Consider the following 25,130-nt stretch of genomic DNA (forward strand, 5'->3'; position numbering starts at 1 on the left):
TGCAGGTTTTTGTTCAGCATTGTAGACAAATGTTGTGTATTCCATTGTGCTTGTGGATAATATAGTGTATGCTACATACTGTAGGGTATCATTCAAGTATATCTCGATTTGCAGGAAAGCCATTGTTTTGCACAGATGTACTCAGCTAATATCTGAATTTATTCTCCAACAATACACGTTTTCTCTGCTACCAGCAGACATTTCATCATCTTTCGCTCTGTCTAATGCACTCATGCACTAATTCATTGTTTCTGTCTGTCACTGAGAAGGAGTGTAATCATTCAGAGAGGCTGAAATAATGTCCTTCCTGTCTACACTGCGCGTATGATATATACAAGGAGCATGAATTTACTCTTCTCAAAGATATATTTGTCCTACATCATTCTGCAAATCTGATTGTATTAAATAATGATGCTTATTGTTTTTTGAATTGTTCTTTGTTTCTGTTGTTTAAAGTATCAAATATGTAGTATTTTTTATGCTGGCATCAATAGGCGTATATTATTATAATTTTACCATGCCTGTTGTAAAGAAATGGTTACGGACGTTAGATTTTGGAACAACAAAACAGTGATTGCAATAAGCAATAGATACATTTTTAGGAATATTTATTTTAAGTCCTTGTCTATGTACTATGTAAATATACACTTACGAGTACCCACCCTTCTCCCCACACATTACACTAATAATACACTAACAGCTTGTATAGGCTAGTCCTTTCCTCCCCAGTTGTGCATATTTAAGAAGACTTTATATCAAAACCCACCTCCAACTGTACATTTATATAAAATGCTTACATCATATCATCCTATAACTTACCAACTGTTAACTTTCATTAAATGTACACAAGGAGAAGATAATCACACAGAGAAAAAAATATTTACTGTACGCAGTGTAAGTTATACAGAAGCAGGTTTGGGAATGGGACTATCATTAAGATTCAGCAGCTCATTGTCCTGTCAGATCTTCTTATAGCAGTGCCTGGCTGCGAGGAGAGGGAAGGGGAGGCATCTAGAGATGGAAGGCGATGGGCGCTGCTTGTTGCGCCAAATTCTCTCTTCTGACAGACAGAGATTGTATGTCAGACATGTCAGAAGCCAGGGCCAGAGCAGGGGAAAGGTGCAGGAGAGGCGGCAACTGTGGCTTATAAAATGTACCATCACAATAATGAAGCAGCATAAGGATGGCACTTTAAGAGAAATTCTGAAGTTTTATGCACACTGAGGATTGTGGTGAACATCAGGGCTGGTGCAAGGTTTCTAGGCAGGCACCATAGGCAAAGCTTTACCCTACTTTATTTGTCCTCCAAAATCCTCCTTTATATATACATTTAAATTTTTTTTAATTATTATTTTTGTTTCTATGTAAAAAAGTAAAAAAAGAAATAATGAAATGATAAATAATACATGTGTGAAATAGACATCCCTCAAGCAACGAAGTGGCAGCAGTTAATGCTCACTGTACCAGCAATTATTAACTATTCCCTGAATGTATGTAACAGAGACCTGAGCAGATAGCGGTGCAATAAAGTTGTTTATGTTTGCTGCACCCCTGAAAACCTGAGCAGAGGAGCTGGGACTGGAGTTAGAAGAAGGTAAATGTGGGGGCTGGAGGGATACTGTGGGGGCTGGAGGGACAACTGTGGGAGCTGGAGAGATACTGTGGGAGCTGGAGGGGCACTGTGGGAGCTGGAGAAACACTGTGGGGGCTGGAGGGACAACTGTGGGAGCTGGAGAGATACTGTGGGAGCTGGAGGGGCACTTTGGGAGCTGGAGAAACACTGTGGAGCTGGAGAGAAACTGTGGGCTGGGGAGACAGATGGTTTTTATGGATAGAGAGACAGAAGGGGGCTAGGGCTTGAGGCAGAAGGGATGATGAGGCTGAAGAAAGCCGGGGAAAGGGGCTGGAGATTATCCATAACTGGCAGAATTAGAAATAAAAGTCTCAGGAACAAATGGTACCAAGGGAGAGATTTAATAAAGCTTGGAGAGAGATAAAATTGGAGATAAATAGCACCAACCAATCAGCTCCTAACTCATTTTTCAAACACAGCCTGTAAAGTGCTATTTATCTCCAATATTATCTCTCTCCAAGCTTTATTAAATATCCCCCCAAATTAGAAAAAACTGTTTAATAATATAAAATTGTTTGATAACGGAAATTCACATTTTGCCCTGCACCAAAACTTCTGTTACTATGAATTATCTGGTTGAACCTCTGCTATATGACTTTGACATTGGCTATATTCCTACACAATTATTAAGGTTTCTTCCGGACCATGTGATCGCCAACATGAATAGTGAATACTGACTTAAGTCACCATCTGCCCAGGAGTACTAATTTCTTCAGAGGTTTCCCGTTGCAGAGAAACCACGTATAGGTAAGGGAGACTCTCAAGCAACTGGCCTGCACCTGCCCGGTACCTAAGGAAGGGTGCCCCTAAAAAAATGGCTGTACCAGGCCGCATGATTTCTGTTGCCAGTCCTGGTTCTATTTATTAAGATTGCTACCAGTAAGCTTCTGAAAATCTGATTCAGTGAGCAGTAGCCCCGCCCAGCTGCTAGTGTGCATGTGATCTGTGCACAGCCCAGCCTGCTGAACAGGTACAGCCTTATTGTTATGGAGCATACACACGGTCAGATTTGTCAGATAAACGATTTGAACGATTTTACCAAAGATTTGAATGATTTTTGACTACATTAAAATGAATGGAATCGTCCAAGTCTGACTGAAAACACATCAGATATCGTTATCTGACCATCGGGAACGCGCATCGTTCAAATCGTTCATCTGACAGATATGTCAGATTTTCCTTCAGATATGAACGATTGAACGATTTTTTAAATCGTTATCGTTCAGATCTGAAGAAAAATCTGACCGTGTATATGCACCATTAGTGTTGGCAGGTTAGTAATGTAAATATGTCACTTCTCTGCCTTTCAGTGGAGAATCAGGATGCTTGCTGGCCAAGCCCACTAGCTGTTGCTAGGTGGCAGTCCTATTCCCTAGAACAAGGATTCCTGTAAAGTGCATTGTGTAATATATTATGTGGTGCAGTTAGTGTTGGTGAGGAGAGAACAGGACTGGTTTTAGTTTTGCTAGTTGCTCTTTACTCAGGACATTCATTTTGCAGGATAATTCCTGCTTCAGAGAGGATACTCTTTTCCATTGGCCACCCTGTTGTTTACCTTCAATAAACCGGATATCAGAAGGGTTTGTGATAACTGCACTACAGAATATATGAGGATAAATTAGTTTTATAATAATTTGGACAATATAAAATTAAATATTGGTGGCAAACAGTATATTTTAAACCTTAGAGGGCACATATTATTACTGTTCTAATATAGTATGGGTTTAAGGAGCGAACTCTGAGCTGTCTTCTCTCTTACCAAAAAAAATTGATCTGCACTGTCTCCTGTTTTACCGTCAGGTCTTGGGACTCTGGACCTCATTCAGAGGCGCTCGCAAGAAGCGAGCGCTCGTGCTGAATGAGGGCATCCGCTTCTATTTTTTAGTGCGGCCTCCTGGTCGCTAGCTAAGCTGTGGGTTACCACCCACAGCTTAGCGACCCACCAGGTTGATGGTCGCGATGGTCAAGACCATCGTGACCATCCGGGCTTGCGACGAGACCCTAAGGTTGGGTCTCGGCAGCCGCAAGCCCCAGGGAGCTTCCTGCTCTGATCAAGCAGGAAACTCCCCACTGACATCACTGCTGATGTCAGTGCGGCCGCCCACAAAACGGCAGGCGTTCGCTTGGGAACGCCTCCGTTTGTGAAACCACCCACTGGCCCGCCTACAAAACGGGCCGAACTGTCGATCAACATCGACAGCCGCCCCTTTTGTAGTGAGCTCCAGAGCGAGAGAGTTTCTCTCTCGCTCCGGGGCTTGTGCACGCGCAGTGCGGCCGCTGCGCATGTGCAGGTCCTTAACATCGACCCGGTTGCGAGCGCTCAGCGCTTGCAACCGGGTCTGAATGAGGGCCACTGTCCCTTTGAAACGGAGGTGTGGTGTTGTCACAGTGTGACCACTGATCCAATGCGCTACTGCAAAGGTGCTGCTTTAATGCGCATATTCCTCCCTATCCTCCAAAGGACAAGGACATTGCCCTTAGTGTCTCTTTGAGAGTGACTGTGATGGGTAAACCAAAAGCCCACCAGTACCACTAGGCACCACATACATTCCACTGCCCCCATTAATGAAATGACTGTAGTACATACATGTGATTCCTCAGTACAGTGGGGAAAATTCTCCAAGAGACCATCTAAATTATAATCTTCTCTTGGTGACATTGGAGAATATTTTCTATAAATATAGAACACACACTATCAGGGTCAGATGTAAATTTTTGCTGCCTATAGTCACACAACCCTTATTATTCTAAGTCCTGCCACAAGCTCTAGCCACACCTGGTATACACAGAACCCTATAACTTTCCCAGCTTTGTTTTTTGTAGTGCAGCCTAGCACCCACACCATACACAAATCTTCACCGTCTTAGTTAAAACTTACATGATTTGATTTTTTCCATTGTCTCATTTAATTGTTTATTTGGCATGGAAAGACCCACATTTTTAAAAATACTTTATTTATGCAGCAGTACAACCTCTCAGACATAATTGAATACACCAGCAGTACACGTAAATACAGGAAACAAGTATAAATGGGAATTCCCAAAAACTGGAAGGAGGAGATACATATTGCAGGGGATACGGTCAATATCCCAAAAGTCAGGATGTAGGTGCTTAGAATACTGGCACTGCAATCCCGACACCTGTTAGAATACCGGCACCAGCATCCCGAAGGTAAGTAGCGGGGTTAGAGGGACGGTTACTGTTAGGATTAGGCACTAGGGGGAGGGTAAGGTTTAGGGTGTGGGGATGTTAAGTTTAGGCACTAGGTGGGAGGGAGGTATAGGATTAGGGGCAGGGAAAGGGGGAGGGTTACTATACCTACCAACAGGTGTCGGTATCCTAACCCTTTCGGGATGCCGGCGTCAGGATTTTGACCACCGGGATCCCTCAGCGCCGGCATCCCATACCCAAGCCTATTGCAGGCCTAACTAGTCGTTACAGTGTTGATCCAAATTTTTATATGGTATAGAGAAAAAGCAGGAGTGGCAGAGTGACAACCCGCAAAAGCAATGGTGGGGATAAAGATGTGGTATCAGACACTTACTGTAGACGAAAGGATAGACCCACCTTTTAATCTGTGCTGTCCCTAGGCACCGTACAACTCTGTCTAAAGCAAGGTCTGGACACGTAGGCAACAATGTAATTAAAAAGGACGTGAATGTGTATTTTAACAGACTATAACTCACACCTGACTTCATTGCAATGTATTCACATATACATCTCTAGGTCATTATAATATCATTTAAAAAACGTAACCAGTAGCTCATGTCAATGTCCTACCTATAAAATCATTTTGCCTCACGTACGTATGTACTCTGACCAAGGTAACAATATGGACTCTGACTGTAATGTTGCCAGATTATTGTGACTGTGTACCAGTGTCTAGCACGAACTTGTGTGCTGCAAGTCTACTGAACCTTTGGCATTGACTTTGAGCATGATCACTGACAACTTTTTGAATCCCAAGTGTACTGAAACTCTGACTGTGCTTCTTAATAATTATCTGGCTTAAAAATGTACTGTACCTCTAGCATTATCACTGTCTATGCTTATTCATAAAACAATGCATGAACTCTGATAGAAGTTATGGAGACTCTTTTGACCTTTAACCATTGGGATTCATCAGTTAGAACAAGACCACTGCAAATAAATGATAAATACCATTACAGGGAATACATACGAATTACCGCAAGTCCGGCGGTTCAAATCCCGACAGCGGCAGGCCGACACGGCTGAAAATCCAGATCGTCCCCAGGTAAGTATCAACTAACCTAACCCCCCCTAACCCTAATCCTCCTTAGGGGTGCCTAACCCTAACCTTCCCCCAGTGCCTAAACCTAACCCCCCCTTCCCCGCCGCCTAAACCGAAGTCCCCCTGGGGGGTGCCTAAACCTAAGTCCCCCCCGGGGTGCCTAACCATAACCCTCCCTCCACCTAGCCTAACCTCCCAGGGGGATGCCTAACCCTAAGTCCCCCCCGGGAGCCCTAAACTGGCATCACTTCGATCGGACGCCGGTATCCCGGCATCTATAAAATGCCAGGCATCTACGCCTGTCATTTAACCCTCGCCGGGATAAAGCAGTCAAGAAGCCGGCTGTCGGGCTGACGTCCGCCGGCTTCCCAATTGCATACCCCCTACAGGGCTTTAAAATTGGGAACACACCCAGTAATAAAACAAGACTGGGCTTGGGCAAACAGAAGTAAGAGGGTCCAGCTCACACACTTATGGGTATATTTAGTAAAGTGCGGGTTTTAAGAAGTGGAGATGTTGCCCAGAGCAGCCAATCAGATTCTACTTAACATTTACCTAGCACCTTCGATAAGATGATAGCTAGATTCTGATTGGTTGCTATGGGCAACATCTCCACTTCTAAAAACCCACACTTTAATAAATATACACCTTACAATCTTTAGGACAATAGGAGTTTGATACATGAGGTTTTGGGTCCCATATTTCATTATGCTCAGGCCAGATTGCACAAAAATGCATAGTGGTATTATGTGGGTCAAAAGGTTATTTAAGTAAAGTAAATTTTGAGAGAACTGTGTGGACACTAGTTGGTAATCGGGTAGAAGAACCTTGGACCATTTTGGACTTGCTACCCTCAGGCAGTGATGTTTCCCTTTTGAGCTGGTGACCATGGCAGTGGGAGCAGAAATAGAGCTTTTATTGAGTATGTGTCTTCCAAAGACTTATGATTTATATTGGTGATAGTCTAATAATAATAATTAAAATAATAATAATAGTTTTATGCTGTTTACATGTTACTTATGTTTATTTGTGCTAATAAAATTGCTGTGGCTATACAACTGCAATATGTGCCTCATCATTTAAAGATTAGGAAGAGTATATTTGGCTTTACACTAGTTTTACCATCCTACAGTATGTCGTACACCAGGAGGCACCTTGTATTGTGCCTACTAACAAGTTCTGTACTGTAGCATGCTGGTCATTTGTGGAAGTGGAAGTAAATAGCTTTTCTACAATGAAGTACATTCTCACACAGCATCTCTTTACATGAAAGGCTGTCATAATAGGCAGCATGCATCTCCTAATTAGTATAAGCCACAGCATTCTAGGAGCATTGCATGATCTAATACTGGCACAGAATATGTGCTCAGATGTCCAAAGTCAGGAGTTTCTATTACAAAAAATAGACACAAATTAACAGCTGTGCTCAGGTTTGCACCAGTTTCGGGCCAAAATAACCATGTACAAGACTGGATGGGATTATGTGGCATTAAGGGTTATCCAACCATGAATAGGTCAACCATCAGCTGCGCAATGACTAGCCAAGCTTAGAAAACACATTTTGTTTAGCCAAATAGGAAAAACTCACCATGCAGGCAGTCTGTAACCAACGTTGGTGTGATGTGTGTGTTGTCTGTGTGGGGTGTGGTATGATATGTTATTAGTCATAATGTCGACATGGACATAATGTCGTCATTCATCATGTAGACACTGATGAAATGTCGACATGTTACAATGTCCACATATTGCTCCTGGTGTCCCGGTGGTGACTTACCTGCAGGGTTGTCTTAACAGCAGTGTGGGCCCTGGGCAAATCAATGCACTGGGGCCCCTACCCACCCATTCACGGGAAAAAAATGTTAAATGGACAGTAAAATTAAACCCTCCTGCATGCCCGTCAGACCTCCCACGCATGCAGAGAGACTCTGACTGGTCTGAAGCCGGCAGATGAAGTGAAACTGGGACTGAGGTGAGTACTCGCGGCTGTGGGTTGGTGGGCCCCTACAAGCTTCGGGCCCTTGGGCAACTACCCTGCAGCCTTACCTTATTGTTGACATTCTCAAAATGTAGACATTTCACTTGTCGACATTTTGATTGTCAACATGTCTGTTGACATTTTAACAATGTTGACATCATGACAATATGAATGCCGACCTTGTATATGCTGGCCTGATGACTACTTCCCATCTGTGTGTGGTAATTGCTGCCAGTTGTGGTGAGGCACAATTGTGATCGCGACTCATGTGTTGAATCGGGTGCCTTTTATAGCGGAAAATAAATCTGCATTTTGTAAATTTTTCTTTTCCTCAAAAGACTACAGGCAATGTTTATTTCAGCAACAATAACTTACGTTTGAGTTTGCATAGCTATACATTCATAATACAGTCAGGGGCGCTACCACATCACAGAGGGTAGTAGTACTGGAAAGCACCTTATCTGCCTCTGACCCCCCTCCTTTCACCCCATACTTGCCACACTCACCAAGGGTATCCATTTACTCCTGCTCTGTTATATAGACATGGGGGCCTATTCATCAACCGATAAATGGCCCGGCAACCATGTGGAAACGCTAGTTTCTGCATTTTTAAGTTACCGGGCCACTCATCATTAGGGGTCCGATAGGACCACCCGGTACTCAGCAAACGCCAATAACTGAAAGTTTTCAGAGTTTGCTGCCGAGAACAAGCACCATCTTCAGACGGCGCTTGTTATCGGATCCCCGCTCCTTCCTATGGGAAGGAGTTCCAGGGATGCGAAGTGGGTTCTGAGCGGATCCCTCCGCCACATCCTCACTCCCTCCTGGTGGCTTTGTGCATGCGTGACCTGAGGTCACGCATGCGTTGCCGGGACGACGGGGAGCAGGTAAGTAATTCAGTTACAGAAGTAGCCGCGATACTAGTAACCGCTTTTCGGAGTAGTTGTCCCCTCATCGGAGCCATGATGAATTGCTCCGGTGTCAGGCTTCCCCCGCTGCGAGTAGGATACTAAAGTATCTCTCGCAGCGAGTTCAAACCTTCATCATCGGAGGCCATACAGCCTTTGATGATGTAATAGGGTGTGAGCTGCAGCTGCTGCGGGAACTCCTGCAAGTCTTCCGTATTTTTAAAACGGCAATCATTTTGAAGGCAAAACCAGCCTGATTTTGCCTTTAAAATGAATGCCGCTTTAAAAATACAGGAAGATTTGCCGGAGTTCTCGCAGAGACTGCAGTGCAACCTATTACATAAGCCCCTATAGGTGATTAAACGCCGGTATGTACCCATATGTGGCGGTATGTACAATAAGCTTCTATTATCTAAAAAAAACCTGTATAACTATACTGTATCTGGCCTGGTTTTCACTGCATTAGGGAGACAATGGGCATGAGATTCTACTGCCATAATGCCATAGTGAAAATCAGAACCAAGCTAGCCATTATAGCCTTTGTGCCCCTTTTGGGAGAGTGCCCCCTTCCAAAAGTTACCAGCTCGACTAGACCAAAAATGGATCAGCACTGGTGTTGAAGGGTGGGGGTTGTAGGTCTTATTTTAGCTACAGGACCACCTGTCATAAGACAGGATCATGGAGCTGCTGTGTTCCAGAAATAGATTTGTGGCGCTCACAACTACTGTAAAAAGGGACCGGACCACCTGATTCTCCAGTTGTTGAAAAATAGTGGCCAGAACTTTGATGAAGATTTGCTGAAACTATTCCCATGTGTGAATTGAATATGAACATCTCTAGCACTTCTATATTTCCATGCCAAGCTTAATCATACCATAATCTCTCTTTTACCTAGAGACTTGCACTGAATTCACCATGTAGGAAATGTATGAAACTTGCTGCAGAGGTAATTGTGCAAAACCAACGGTGATGTAACCCACTGCAATGAATCAGAAGTTTACTTTCTTTTGGCTCTAGAAAAATAACCCTTAAGTTACAATGTGATTGGTTGTATTTTTTACATAACTGATTTTACACAATTATCTGTGCATTGTATATAAGTCATATGTAACAGGAAAGGACTTAAAAAAAAGATTTGTAGTAACAAACTTGCATATAAATCAAGATAAAAAATATGCATTCTGGCACAGTGAGAAAACCCTTTTTGATCATGTGTACCCAAAAAACCTGGGACATGGGTAAAATAACTAAAGGTGGGTACACACATGAAAGATATATCTGCAGATTGAGTGATCTGCAGATATATCTTTAGATGATGGTCGTTCATACACACTGAACAGCCATCATCTATCCGGCAGCTGCGGGTCCCGCTGGCAGGGAGGCGGGTCGAGGGCGGGGCTGCCCTGTGGCTGCCACTGTGTGTGTATGGGTGGTCTGCAGTACACACTTGCCAATGGACAGATATGTCTGTCCATCGGCTGTGCAGCACAGCCAATGCGATATGTCTGTGAACGACGTGATTCACAGACATATCATCTGTACACACTGGTTGACGGCCAGCAGATATATTGGCTGATCAATTGATCAGCCAATATATATTGGCCAATGTGTATCCAGCATTACAAGCCTAATAACATCAACATGTAAGTGCAATAGTTGTCAATGCTCAGTAGGGGCCACAGGCCTACAATCCATCCATGGTGTCAGATCAGATAATGAAGTGGTGGAGAATGACTATCATATAAAGAATCTGAGAACAGGGTAGGGAAAATACAAAGGACAATTGGAATGGGGGCAGCAGTTGGTAGGAATACCATGCACTGTAGTATGCTGGAAACAAAATAGCCTGTTTAGTTGGATGTGGGAGAGTGTGAAAGTTGAAACAATGCAGGGGTTCACAATTCCTGTGTCTGTGTTTCCAACCAGTCCATATTGGACTGGATCCATTTTTGGAGAATAGTTCTACGAGCAGCAGAAGCTCCAGAGGTGGGGCAGCAGTGCAGTCCAAAATTCAAATAGGGAAGCCACACCTACTGCCAATGAGTACAGGCCGGCGATGTTTGGCAGTGTTTGGGGTGGCAGTTGGTGTGGCTCCCCTATTTTTATTTTGGACTGTGCTGCAGCCTCACCTCTGGACCGCCTCCTCAGCAGTTTTTTTTGTCTGTCTTTGGGACATGAGGCTGATCAGCCAGATAAACAAAGATTGCCTAGTGAACACAGACTTTGAATGGCATTCTTAAGATATTGTTAGCATAGGAGACTAAAGTCCCACAACATTTTTGTAGAGAGTAATAGACCTGCCTCTTCAGCTTGGCATTTTGGACATCTAGAATTTGGAGAGAGACCAATGTTGTCTTTTAGGGGAGAGGTACGTCTGATGTATGAAAATTTTGTGTGGCATTTCTTGATTTGCAGGGCAAGCATCAGTTTAAGATTTAGCAGAAAGAAGGCTAAGATAGTGGGAGCAGACAAGTCGGGAAGACAATCAGCCCACTTTTGGACACCAGAAAGTTACACTACTAGGCATGTTTCCAGTCTAACCCGAGCATTAGATCGTATTACATCCAAGTACCCCTATGTATATAAACATGGCTGTAAGGGTTCTAGGCCAGTATTAAGAAGCCTGCATCATTTTTTATATTGGTTTTGTTAGGATTATTGTTTTTTACTCTGTTTAATAAAATCTTATATTGTTTTTACCAGGACAGATAGGGCTTTCCCTGGAGGTTGGAAACTATGTAAGTGTCCTTGTTTTACACATAGGCTTCTGATGTGACTCACTTATCCCAAGAGGTACCCTTTTTTCCCAACCCGCATCGTCTTAATGCTACTGCTAATTTCACCATACAGTAATTAATACTCCTAATTAAAATGAACAGGCCAAGTGGGTGTAGAATCCCATAACTGTTTTATTCAACAAACAAAAGGAAGCATTAGATGGCAATTATGGCATGAGATTGGATTGGACTAGATCAGTCTTTGTCCCACTTCCAAAAAAGGGTGATGCACAGGAATGTGGCAACTATCGGACTATTGCACTCATATCACACGCAAGCAAAATATTGCTGAAGATTATTCAAAGACGCATGGCCTACGTTGTAGAGAAGGAGCTCCCAGACACGGAGGCTGGATTTCGCAGGGGTCGGGGGACCAGAGATCAAATCGCAAACCTGCGATGGAAAAGACACGAGAGTATCAAAAGGACATGTACATTTGCTTCATTGACTAGAGCAAAGCATTCGATTGCGTTGATCACGACAAGCTATGGAAATGTTTACGGCAGATGGGCATTCCGGAGCACCTGGAGAAACTGATGCGATCGATCTACATGAGTCAAGTCAAGCCACAGTCATGATTGGTTCAAGATCGGAAAAGGTGTTATACAAGGCTGTATTCACTTGCCAGCTTTATTCAATCTTTACTTCGAAATGATCATGAGACGATGCAGTTTGGATGACTCTGCAATTGGAGTAAAAATCGGAGGGAGGAACATCAACAATCTACGATATGCCGATGACACGACTCTGCTTGCTGAAAGTAGAAAAGACCTAGAATATCTGGTCAGAAGAGTCAAAGAAGAAAGCGAGAGCATGGGACTGTACCTCAACATCAAGAAAACAAAGATAATGACTACGGCAAGTGACGATGCAGTCCATATTGCAATCGATAATGAGGAAGTCGAATCGGTACGAGACTTCCTCTTTTTGGGTTCTAAGATTGATCGCAGTGGAGAATCATCTACTGAAACAAAGCCTCGAATTGCACTTGGCCGCAATGCTATGCTAGGAAAAACGAAGATATGGAAGAGCAACGATATCAGCAGCGCAACAAAAGCACGGTTGGTCAATGCAATTGTTTTTCCGATCTTTTTGTATGCATGCGAAACCAGGACACTCAAGAAGGCAGATCGCAAGAGAATCAACGCTTTTGAATCGTGGTGTTGGAGGCGAATGCTGCGCATACCATGGACAGCAATGAATACGAACAAGGCAGTCCTAGAGCGGGTCAAACCAAAAATATCATTAGAAGGCAAGATCACAAAAACAACGACTCTTCTATTTTGGACATGTCATGCGGGCTAATTCCATAGAAACAGCGCTAATGCTTGGATTAGTCAGCGGGTCCAGAAGAAGAGGACGCCAAAGAACTCATTGGCTGGACACAATAAAGTCTGACACAAACATGCCCATAAATGACCTGAAGGAAGCGGTCAGAGAAAGAGAAGCGTGGCGTTCCCTGATCCATAAAGTGTCCGAAAGGCGATGTCGACTAAACGGATAATCATCATCATGGCATGAGAATCTGCAGGTCATTGACTGACAATTGGGATATACAGTATGTGTTTAGAATGAACATATATATATATATATTTATTTATTTTATTTATGTATTTTTTTTTCACTTGCTGTCTTCCTGTTCTGCAAAGTTACACAATGGGGGAAATTTGATGAAGTGCAATTTTTCTAAATCACAGATTTTCTGCGAATTTTCAGAATGGTTTAAAGATATGATGTTTTTAAGGGCACAACTCAGTGTTTTTGGTTGGAATATAGGCAGGATTTGCCTTTTAAAAATTGCCGCTTTAAGTCCTGCTGAAAAAAAAATTGCTAAGAGAATATTTTTATCACATTACATTTTTTTGACAAATCACACTCCAAATTTCCGCAATATGTATTCTTAGGGAACAGTGGCTTTGTCGTAAAAAGTGCATTGGGCTGCATTGTGCAAGGACTTTGATTACATACAAAGAATGAACAACCACAATTATTGGACGATAAATCCCCATTGAGTTCCATTTAATGATGAGCATTATTATTGTGGTCCAAAAGCAAAAGTAATGAGGCCTAAACTGTGGCCTTCCAGGCATTGCATGACAGCTCTCAACTATAAGTAGATTTCAGTAAATTAAGGACCTCATTCAGACCCGCTCGCAAGCGCTATGCATTCGCAAGCGGGTCGACGGTGAGGGCCTGCGCGCGCGCAGCGCTCGCAGTGCGCGTGCACGTACCCCGGAGCGAGTGAGAAATTCACTCACTCCAGGGCTCGCTACAAACGGGGCGGCTATCGATGTTGATTGACAGCTCGCCTCATTTTGTAGGCGGGGTGGGGGGGTGGCCGGACAAACGGAGGCGTTCCTGAAGGAACTCATGCCGTTTGTAGTAGACCCTACTGACATCACCAGTGATGTCAGTAGGGAGCTTCCTGCTCTGTTAGAGCAGGAAGCTAACTGGGGCTTGCGGCAGATGAGACCCTACCGCAAGGGTCTCGACCATCACCTGCCTGCTCGCTAAAGCTGTGGGTGGTCACCCACAGCTTAGCGAGCGGCCAGGAGGCTGGCTTCAAAAAACAAAGCAGCTGCCCTCATTCAGAGCGAGCGCTCGCTTTCTGCGAGCAGCTCTGAATGAGGTCCTAAATCTGAAAAGTTCAAGCTTCTTAAAATTCCAGTAATTTCGGGGGAGAGATAAAGTTGACGGAGATAAAGTATCAACCAATCAGCTCCCTAACTGTCATTTTTTTCAAACACACTCTGTAAAGTGACAGGAGCTAATTGGTTGGTTCTTTATCTCCATCCACTGAATCTCTCTCCAAGGCTTGGTACACCCGGTGATCCCTTTAAAAAAGAAAAACACATTTCCGATAAAAAAAAAAAAAAAAAAACCTCTGAAATTACCTCTGTTTTAACCAGTAATAAAATATTTATTAATCAATTAAAATATTTTTTTTTTCATGTAAATTTCATGCATAGTCTATGACTTTTTGTGGGATACCCACAATGCTATCTGTTATGTTAATGATTGCACTGACTGCACAGGTCACTACAGCCTCAGTGACATTAAAAAGAAAATTGGTAGGGCTGATATCCTCGTGGAAGTGGTTATATCTATATAATAAGCAGAGTCTTAGCTATACTTTTTGGTGCCCTGTGCCAGAAAGAGCTTTGGCGCCCCCCTATTTTTCAAATAGGAACATAATGCACCCAAAAAGGGGCATTGCCTCATGGGGAAGGACCATGGAAGAGATAGGGGAGGCCAGGAGATGCTGGGGATAATAGAAGTGGAAGCTACAAGTGAGAATGATAATAAACAGGAAAATTGACAGGCCCAAACAGTGCCCCCTGCCCTGTGGTGCCCTGTGCCATGGCACAAGTCGCACTACCCTAGTTACGGCCCTGATAATAAGCAAGAACGCATGTCTGTCTGTCCTTTATGCACGGCCAGAGTTTTGGACCTAGCTTAACCAAATTTGGCATGGTGGTGTAGTTTGACCAGGATTAGGTTTTTACCTAGGTTTGAACTTTGCCAGGGTCACACAATGTCACACGATCCCTAAAAATGGGATTCCGGGCTGGCCCAAGTGGAAATTGGCAGTCTGCCAAAAACCTATGTGAAAACTACAAAAGTACTGTATCCGTTTAACCTCAAGCAAGTTAATTTTAGATCCAGTGTTGGACATTATTAAAGTGACCATATATTTTAGACAAGGGCGTAACTAGAACTTTGTGGGCCATTCACAAGATCCTAAAAGCCCCCCCTAGGTAAAAAACACATACATTTACCCCCACACAGAGCCCTTTCAGGTTATGCCACACATTCCACTCAATGCCCTTTACACATTATGCCCCGCCCAGTAACTCACCTCCCCGTGTCCCTCCAGCAGCCTCTCACCTCCCCCTGTGTGCCATCTGTAGCCAGCAGTTGTGGATTTAATGCCTGCCCGCCAGATATTACAGTTGGCGCATCGTCAGGCAGCGGAAAACATGGACAGACAGCGCCAGCACAATTTGACTCTTATCGCAGTCAAGAGCCGCCACTGCTGATTGCCAGCCGCAAGCTCTGATTGCCATGCGACTGGTGGTGCTGTTTCTCCATGTCTGCCTACCGGTGTGCCAGCTGTAATCAGCTGGTGGGCTGGCACCAAATCAACACCACTGACACCTGGGCTGTCACTGTCTGTGTCAGTGTGTTGTACAACTTGTCCTGTCAGGGTCTGGGGCTGAAGGCTGCTGCTGTGCTGTTCATAAAGGGGCTGGGGCTGCAGTATATAAAGGGGGGTTTTAGTGGGTGCTGCAGCTGCTGTGTCACTTGTCCTGTCAGTCAAGGGGGTGCTGCTGTGTTATATATAAGGGCTGGTGCTGTGTTGTTGTCCTGTCCATCAAGGGACTAGGGCTGCAGTCCATAAAGGGGTGCTGTGTTGTCCGGGGGGGTGGTGCTCTCTCAATCAGGGGGGCTCTTCCCCAGTGGAAAAAAATAAAAAAATAAAATGGCTTTTTTGTGTGTGTTAGCAACTTAGCTGCGCTATTATTGTTTAGTGGCACTGCCTGCCAGAGATCAGTTTATCGTCCATGTATTTGTGATTCTGCACTGCAGGTGGTCTGTCCGCACTCGGCAGGGATGCTTTGTTGTCCATAAAGAAGGGTGCTGTCTGTGTTGTTCATCAAGGGGCTGCTGCCTCATTCAGGGGTGCTCTTCCCCAGTGTAAAAAAATTAAATAGCTTTTTTTTCTGTGTCTGCGTTAGCAACTTAGCTGTACTATTATTGTTTGGTGACTGTCGGCCAGACCGCAGTTTATTGTCCACGTAATTGTGACTCTCAGGTGGTCTGTCCGCTCTCGGCAGTGGTGCTTTGGTGTCCATAAAAAGGGGTGCTGTCTGTATTGTTCATCAAGGGGCTGCTGCCTCGTTCAGGGGTGCTCTTCCCCAGTGTTAAAAAAATAAAAGTGAAATTAAATTAATATTATCAATCCACAAAAATAAAAAATATATATATTTTGTGTTAATAAAAAATAAATTAAAAACTAATAAATCCTTCCATCCTTTCCCTGTCTTCAGCCATAAATGTATTCCAATTCCCTCGGGTCTCTGACCTTTCTTGATTAATGAAAACATTTATTGGTTTTTAAACTTCCTAGGGGTCATATAGTTTATTAAACTGCCATCCTGTCTACCACTGCAGTGCCACTCTGTGCCATGTTGGAAGCTGAACTGCCACATGTTAGTGCCGCCCCTGCTGTCGCTTAGCTTAGTCAGCCAGCTAGCTGGATGCCACCTTTTGGCCTAAACTAGATGAAATCAATATTGTGAGCTGTGAGGTGGTCAAAATTGGCTGGAAATGACTGGAAATAAATGTTATTGAGGTTAATAATATTGTAGGAATAAAAACAGGTCAAAATTATGCGATTTTAGTTGTTTTTATGATCTTTTTAAAAAAAAAATACAGATCCAAAACCAAAACACGGGGTCGGCGCACATCCCTAAATGGAATGGGGTTATAGGCGAGGACATGTGTAAACAAATAAAGGCTGCAGGTGAACTTCTGGGTCCAGTGTTCAACCCGGGTATCCCAGCTAGTATATAATGGGTGACAAGATGAATTGCTTAGCCACAGACAGATAGCACTAGAGATGAAATAGGTATCACAACTGTAATGCCTTTGTGCCAAACTATATTTCTCGTATCTATGTTACTGTATGCAGGATTTAATTAATTAAAGTTTGAAGAACGGTTCAGTCAAAAATTAATTATAAACATACATTTTTACAAAAATGTTCTTTTAACGTTTAAGTGAACCAGTTGTATTTTCACTATTTAATTAAATATGCATGATGTAGGTAGCTAGCAGAAAGTGTCTGAATATATATACAGTAATTAACCTTCATTATGATTGCTATCTATAAACTGGCCTCATAGGTTCCATTAATGGACTGGTGCGAAAACCTTGTGGGTTTAAATTAAATTCCACTAGCGGAGGCAGCACCTGTTATGTCTGCCACATAAAAATTTGACAGATGTTCTGTGACTCTCATTGTCATGTTGGTTTTCTAAGAGAATATTTTTAACGCTCTACTATGGACAGCAGAATTCAGAGACGATAATAAGTTAGATGCATGATCTGTTTTATATTGAACTGAATTTGACTAGAGATGTGCAATGACCCCCGTGTTTTGGTCTGGGATTTAGTTCTACTGTAATTCATCGTCAGGGTTTTGGTTTTGCCAAAACCACCCTCGCAAGTTTTGATTTTGGATCTGTATTTATTTTTAAAAAATTGTAAAAACAGCTAAAAATCACTTCATTTGGGCCTGTTTTTGTTTCTGCAGTATTATTTACCTCAATAACATTAATTTCCAGTCATTTTGAGTCAATTTTGAACACCTCACAGTTTACAATATTGTTTTCACTAGTTGTAACCAATATACAGTAGGCCTGAGGCTGCAGCGAGCTGGCTGGCTAAACTAAGTGACAGAGCAGCTGCAAATACGCACGGCAGTTTAAAAGAATATAGGACATCTATGAAACATTGGACCTCATTCAGACCCAGTCGTAAGTGCTGAGCGCTCGCAACCGGGTTGATGTTTAGGCCCTGCGCACGCGCAGCGGCCACACTGCGCGTGCGCAAGCCCCGGAGCGAGAGAGAAATTCTCTCGCTCCGAGCTCACTACAAAAGGGGCGGCTGTCGATGTTGATCGACAGCTCAACCCATTTTGTAGGCGTGGCGGGGGGGTGGTTTTACAAACGAAGCAGCAGTGATCTCAGTGGGGAGCTTCCTGCTCGATCAGAGCAGGAAGCTCCCTGGGGCTTGCGGTTGCCGAGACCCAACCTTATTGGTCTTGACCATCGTGACCAACAACCTGGTCGGTCGCTAAAGCTATGGGTGGTAACCCACAGCTTAGCTAGCGACCAGGAGGCCGCACTTGAAAAGTCAAGCGCCCGCCCTCATTCAGAGTGAGCGCTAGTTTCTTGCGATCACCTCTGAATGAGGGCCATTGCCACACAGCATTGGCAGACAGGATGGCAGTTTAATAAACTATGAAAATGTTTGTCGTCTACGCAAAAAGACAGTCAGCAATGACCCAAATAGTGCATGATGCAAAGAAAAGAAGTTCAAGATGGAATTGTACTTGGGTCTTTCCACCCACCCTTATGTTGTATATTAAACAGGACATGCACAGTTTAACAAACCAATCACTTCAGTGACAGGGGTTGCCACTTGTGGCTGAAATGATTGGTTTGTTTGGGCTCCCACAAAACAAGCTACCAATAGGCAGCTGACATTGCTGGCCATGATCTCTACGTACAAACTGGCTTACAGAGGCAAGATGTCATCGCCATGTTCATCCTCACCCTTATCAGTGTGTACATCATCTTCACACAATATTAATTCGTCCCCAATAGAATCCACCATTACAAGTGCCTCTGGACTTTGACATACAGATGTGTCCACATACACCTTTCCTAAAATCCAGCCTTGTCGGCAAATGTGCCATGCTTTTGAATCTGTGTATAATTGACACCTTGTGATTTTTCTTAAAATTTGCTACTTACTCTGATACTTTGTATGAATACTTTTGCAGGAAAAAAAATTGGGATCTATCTAATTGCTACCCTTCGTGGTCCATCTTAGCCGTTACGTCATCCTATGCCAAATGAAGAAAAAAAGGAAAGGTGTATGAGGACACATCTGTAATTACCGGTAAAGGTCTTCCTTGTGGAATATGTAGTTCATCTTGATGAACATCATATTTTTTCTACATTTTGAGGAAGTAGCCTCCTACGCCGATTGCTGACAAGGTTTCCGGCTGTTCTGAAAACTCTTTCCGAGTACACACTGGAGAGTGGGCAGCTTAAGTAAAGCAAAGCCACTTCAAAAGGTTTCAGCACCTTGCACAACACGGAAAGAATTCTCCACTGCGCTGAAGTAAGGTACATTCTCCCTATGTCATGGCTCGTTGTGTAGCTTTGGATGGCTTTTTGCTGAAGCATATAAAGGGTGGAATTCCATCTTGTTACTACCTCTTGCTTCAGCTAGTGGCAGGGCAAATTGAACTGTTCTTGCAAGTGCTGCACTCTTCAACATGCAGCTGCTGAATGCTGAAAATGTTTCTAGTGAAGTGTAATCTAGATGGGATTTGATAGCAGGGACACATGACCTCAATTAACTGTCTAAAACCAGAGTATATTGGACGCAGATCTAATACTAGCATAGGGATGTAGTTTATATCCCGGCGGTCAGAATTCCGGCGCCAGAATCCCAACACCAGTCAGAATCCCGGCACCAGCATCCTGATTGGGGTTAGGGTAAGATCCCTAGGGGGAGGTTTAGGTTTCGGAGGGGATGGTTAGGATGTAGGGGATAAGGTTAGGTTTAGGCTGCTTTTACCAAGTACCTGCCTGTCTGGAGTCCTCATTTCTATACCCCGTGTTACAATATATATATATATATATATATATATATATATATATATATATATATATATAATGGGTATGGGATGCCGGCATCCAGGATCCCGGAAGTCAGAATCCTGATGCCGGTATCTCAACAGGGTTAGGAAGGATACTGACACCTGTCAGTAAGTATCTCAACCCTACCACTCCCCTAAACCTAACCCTCCCTCCCCGCAGCCTAAACCTAACCCTCATCCCCCCACAATTTGGGCATGCTCTCCCAGCATAGAACATGGACCTTGGCACTTCAACACTGTGTCCTTACTTCCTGGCTGCTACTCAGCATCAGGGCAACCTGCATCAGGTGTGTGAGAGTTTTAAACCCTTCCTGTGCTCCAGTGATCATTCCAGCTGGGTCTGTGTAAATGTGAAACTCTGGAATTTCTAATACAGAACATAAAGGTTTCACTCCAGCCTCCCTTGGAGATAGCTGATTCCACCAGAATATGGGTAATTCAGGTTAGAGACAATCCCTTTCTCCACAATATATACACAGTCCAATAGGGTGGCACTCCAAATACTTTTAAAGCAAAGTGCCCTTTGTTAGGACTCCTCTGCACGGACAGTCCACAATATGTATCCAGAGACAGCGGCACTCAGGTCAATAAAACACACCTCAATATAAGTAAGTATACAACATTCTGGAGCGTGACTTTAATGCTCCATCATTAGGGTGTTGATGGAGCAATAAAGTCACGCTCCGAAACGTTGGATATTAACCTGCGCCGCTGTCTCTGGATATATATATATATATATATATATATAACAATTACTTTAATAATATTTAGTTTAGTAGAATGCATTTGTGGAAAGTAAGTTGTTAAATATGCTTCCCTTTGTGTTGCATGGCGGACATCATTTTGCACTTTTGTAAATGACCGTTCAAATTTTATTGGAGCCCTATACACCAACATGATTAAAAAACCATCCCCAATAATGTGTACACTATCTGACATTTTAGAATATAAAATACTAAGAGCATATTTAGCAGTGAATGGGTTTTGGACCAGATATTTATAATTTATATTTGCCACTATTTGATGCAATAAGAAATAATGTATCGCCCAAATGTATTAAAATACACACGAAGGGACAGAGGGGGTCATTCAGACCCGCTCGCGAGCGCAGGACACTCGCAAACGGGTCGATGGTGCCGAATTGCGCATGCGCACGACGGAGGGAGCTCCATCGTGCGCATGCGCGAGACCCGAATAACGATGGCAAGCCGTCGTTATGGGTCTCGCACCAAAGGGGGCGTGCTGTCGATGGTGAGTGACAGCACGCCCCCTTTGGTAGGCGTGCCGGGGGCATGGCTGCCAGACGGAGGCGTTCCCATGGGAACGCCTACCGTCTGAGTCCGGCCCCACTGACATCACTAGTGATGTCAGTGGGAGTGATTTTGGCTCTGATAGAGCCAAAATCACTCCAGGGCTTGCGGCAACGAGACCCTACCGCAGGGTCTCATCGAGACCATCATCATGGACGCTCGCTATAGCTGTGGGTGGTAACCCACAGCTATGCAAGCATCCATGAGACCGCTCCAAGTTGAGGGAGGAGGGCCCTGATTCAGAGCGAGCGCTCTGGTCAGAGCGTCCGGCTCTGAATCAGGCCCTGAGGCTCTAAAAGGAACCCACCCCTGTGATGTGTATTAAGTGAAGTTAATGCGATCACTTCACTTCTCTTTCGGGACCCCAAAGTGCTACTGCACACTGCTGAAAATACATGTACAACGACCATTGCCGGGGAGGGTAATATCTATTATGTAACCCATAGGCTCCAGCGGCTAACGCAGTAGTGCTGCAGTGACCCAAAGCAGGAAGTAAAGTAATTGCATTGGTGATCACTTTACTTTTACACATCGCAGAGATGAGCATTTGGTTTTTCTCAGCAATAAATAATTTCTGAAATTATAATGATCGTGTCTAAAACTTGATAACTAAACATATATAAAGGAGTATTTATTAATTATGTGAAACCCATTATGGGAATCCTTAATTCCATTAGTGCATATATTTATACATATATATATATATATATATATATATATATATATATATATATATATATGTATGTGTCTATAAGGTTTTACAGTGGTATGTGATGTACCTTAAATAACAATGTCCATAAACCTGACCATACCCTCCATATATATGAAATAAGATAAGCTTTTCATTTTTATCAAACTTTGTATTTATCTCTATTTTTTATTCATTTTTTTATTTGTATACTTTTTTTACTAATGTCATTCATGTCTTTCCAGTTATGTTTTTGTTGGTTGTTCCTATTAAATTTGTATTTTTATAATTACTTTTTTATGGTCTAGATCTATTTGGTAGACGTATTTATTGCTCTATTGATTTATCTATTTATTTATTTAGTTATTCTTGCACATTTTCTGCACCTCAAAGCACTTTAAGGCGCTCTGACCTAACCACACTGCTCTCACATATAATATATATATATGTATGTATAATGTATTTGCATTATATATTTATCATTATCATTACAATCATTACACATAACCATAGGGTGCATCTAACATTAGAACAAAGTTTTCCCAAGGTAGCGTATGCAGCTAGAAAGTCTAACTTTTACAGTTTTCTTATTAAAATTACTTTAACTAACTTGGGAGAAAAAAACAAACAGGATAGGCTGGCGTTATTGTACTGTGTTCAAGTCTCTTCGGTTTTGAAGTGGAAAAACTAACAGAGAATTTGTAAGCAGATTTAATGCTCCCCCTTAGGAATTTATCGTATGTAAAACAAATATTGTTTTAACTCCATTAATAATTGATAGCTTGCCAGCGCAAATCCTTGCCGCATTAAAGGAATTGGAAATTAAGGCTAAGACACTACTTTAGGAAAATATCCTAATGAATAATTAATTATGCTTCGGTCTATTGAAAACAAAATGAGATTACATCTCAGTACTAACTTTTTAGTGGTTAAAATGTATTCCTACATGATCATGGCTACTCACAGATGCAGTGTATGTAGCAGAGTTCTCAGCAGATGGAGGCTAAACTCTCATTTAATTACTTTTCTGTCAGTATAGAAGAAGCTATGCACCTTACCACCATCTTTAATTCTGCTTTTATAAACGCCCTATTGGCTAATGACAGCTTCTGCTCCAAATTAATATGAATGAACATTAGAACAAAAGCACTATATAAATACTTTAAATATATATATATAGGTACAAGACATAAGTGGTGTCAGGGTCATTTCTAGAGAGAAGGGGGCTCATGCGCAGTCTCCATCACGGGTCCTCTCCTCTCCATCCAGCGGCCGGCAGCGCACTGAGTGGTGAATGGCCAGCGTCGCACGTATTGACTCTGGGCACTAGAGTGTGCCCGGAGTCTATAGCGCATGTGCAGTTCACTGGGGAAATGGCCATTTTCCAGCCGTTTTCACAGTGCAGACACTGGCGCCGATGTGGGACTCCGGAGAGGTAAGTATAATATGGGTGCAGGGTTTGCGGTGCAGGCCCCCCTGGACCCAGGGGCCTGTGTGCACCGCACACCCTGCACCCATTATAAATACGCCACTGAGTGGTGTGAATTTACCCAGCTTTGGTATTTATTTATAACAGTATGGTGGTGGAAGACAGGACAGTCAGCTGATCAGTGGAGTCACTTGACTTAACGCATGTTCACTTCAAACAACATCTGCATGGGCCAAATGCTTGGACAACAACGGCAGAGAAGTGATAGGTATTCCGACTATCTTACCAATAATACATATTGCGCCTATTATACTATTGTGTCCGTCTCTTTATTTATTAGGTAAGTTAAGTGTTAAGTTAAGTGAGGATGTTTAAGGTATTAATCAGCAACACACCAATGAAGGTCTTATAGCAGGCGAAAGCCGTATAGGCTTGAGAATAGATTAAAGTCCTGGGTTTTTTGATGATTGGCTGTCTTGACAGCCTTTTGTAGAAATTAGAACACTGATATAGCTAAATATCTAGATCAGGCTCAAAAATGTATATACATTGCTCAAAAAAATACATGGAACACTTAAACAACACAATGTAACTCCAAGTCATTCACACTTCTGTGAAATCAAACTGTCCACTTAGGAAGCAACATTGATTGACAATGAATTTCACATACTGTTGTGCAAATGGAATAGACAATAGGTGGAAATTATAGGCAATTAGCAAGACACCCCCAATAAAGGAGTGGTTCTGCAGGTGGTGACCACAGACCACTTCTCAGTTCCTATGCTTTTTGGCTGATGTTTTGGTCACTTTTGAATGCTGGCGGTGCTTTCACTCTAGTGGTAGCATGAGACGGAGTCTACAACCCACACAAGTGACTCAGGTAGTGCAACTCATCCAGGATGGTACATCAATGGGAGCTGTGGCAAGAAGGTTTGCTGTGTCTTTCAGCGTAGTGTCCAGAGCATGGAGGTGCTACCAAGAGACAGGCCAGTACATCAGGAGACGTGGAGGAGGCCGTAGGAGGGCAACAACCCAGCAGCAGGACCGCTACCTCCGCCTTTGTGCAAGGAGGAACAGGAGGAGCACTGCCAGAGCCCTGCAAAATGACCTCCAGCAGGCCCCAAATGTGCATGTGTCTGCTCAAACAGTCAGAAACAGACTCCATGAGGGTGGTATGAGGGCCCGACGTCCACAGGTGGGGGTTGTGCTTACAGCCCAACACCGTGCAGGATGTTTGGCATTTGCCAGAACACCAAGATTGGCAAATTCGCCACTGGCGCCCTATGCTCTTCACAGATGAAAGCAGGTCCACACTGAGCACATGTGACAGACGTGACAGAGTCTGGAGACATCAAGGAGAACGTTCTGCTGCCTGCAACATCCTCCAGCATGACCGGTTTGGCAGTGGGTCAGTAATGGTGTGGGGTGGCATTTCTTTGGGGTGCCGCACAGCCCTCCATGTGCTCGCTAGAGGTAGCCTGACTGCTATTAGGTACCGAGATGAGATCCTCAGACCCCTTGTGAGACCATATGCTGGTGCGGTTGGCCCTGGGTTCCTCCTAATGCAAGGCAATGCTAGACCTCATGTGGCTCGAGTGTGTGAGCAGTTCCTGCAAGACGAAGGAATTGATGCTATGGACTGGCCCGCCAGTTTCCCAGACCTGAATCCAATTGAGCACATCTGGGACGTATGTCTC

This window comes from Taudactylus pleione, unplaced genomic scaffold, assembly GCF_031769625.1.
Source record: "Taudactylus pleione unplaced genomic scaffold, aTauple2 ptg000032l, whole genome shotgun sequence".
NCBI classification, from domain to species: domain Eukaryota; kingdom Metazoa; phylum Chordata; class Amphibia; order Anura; family Myobatrachidae; genus Taudactylus; species Taudactylus pleione.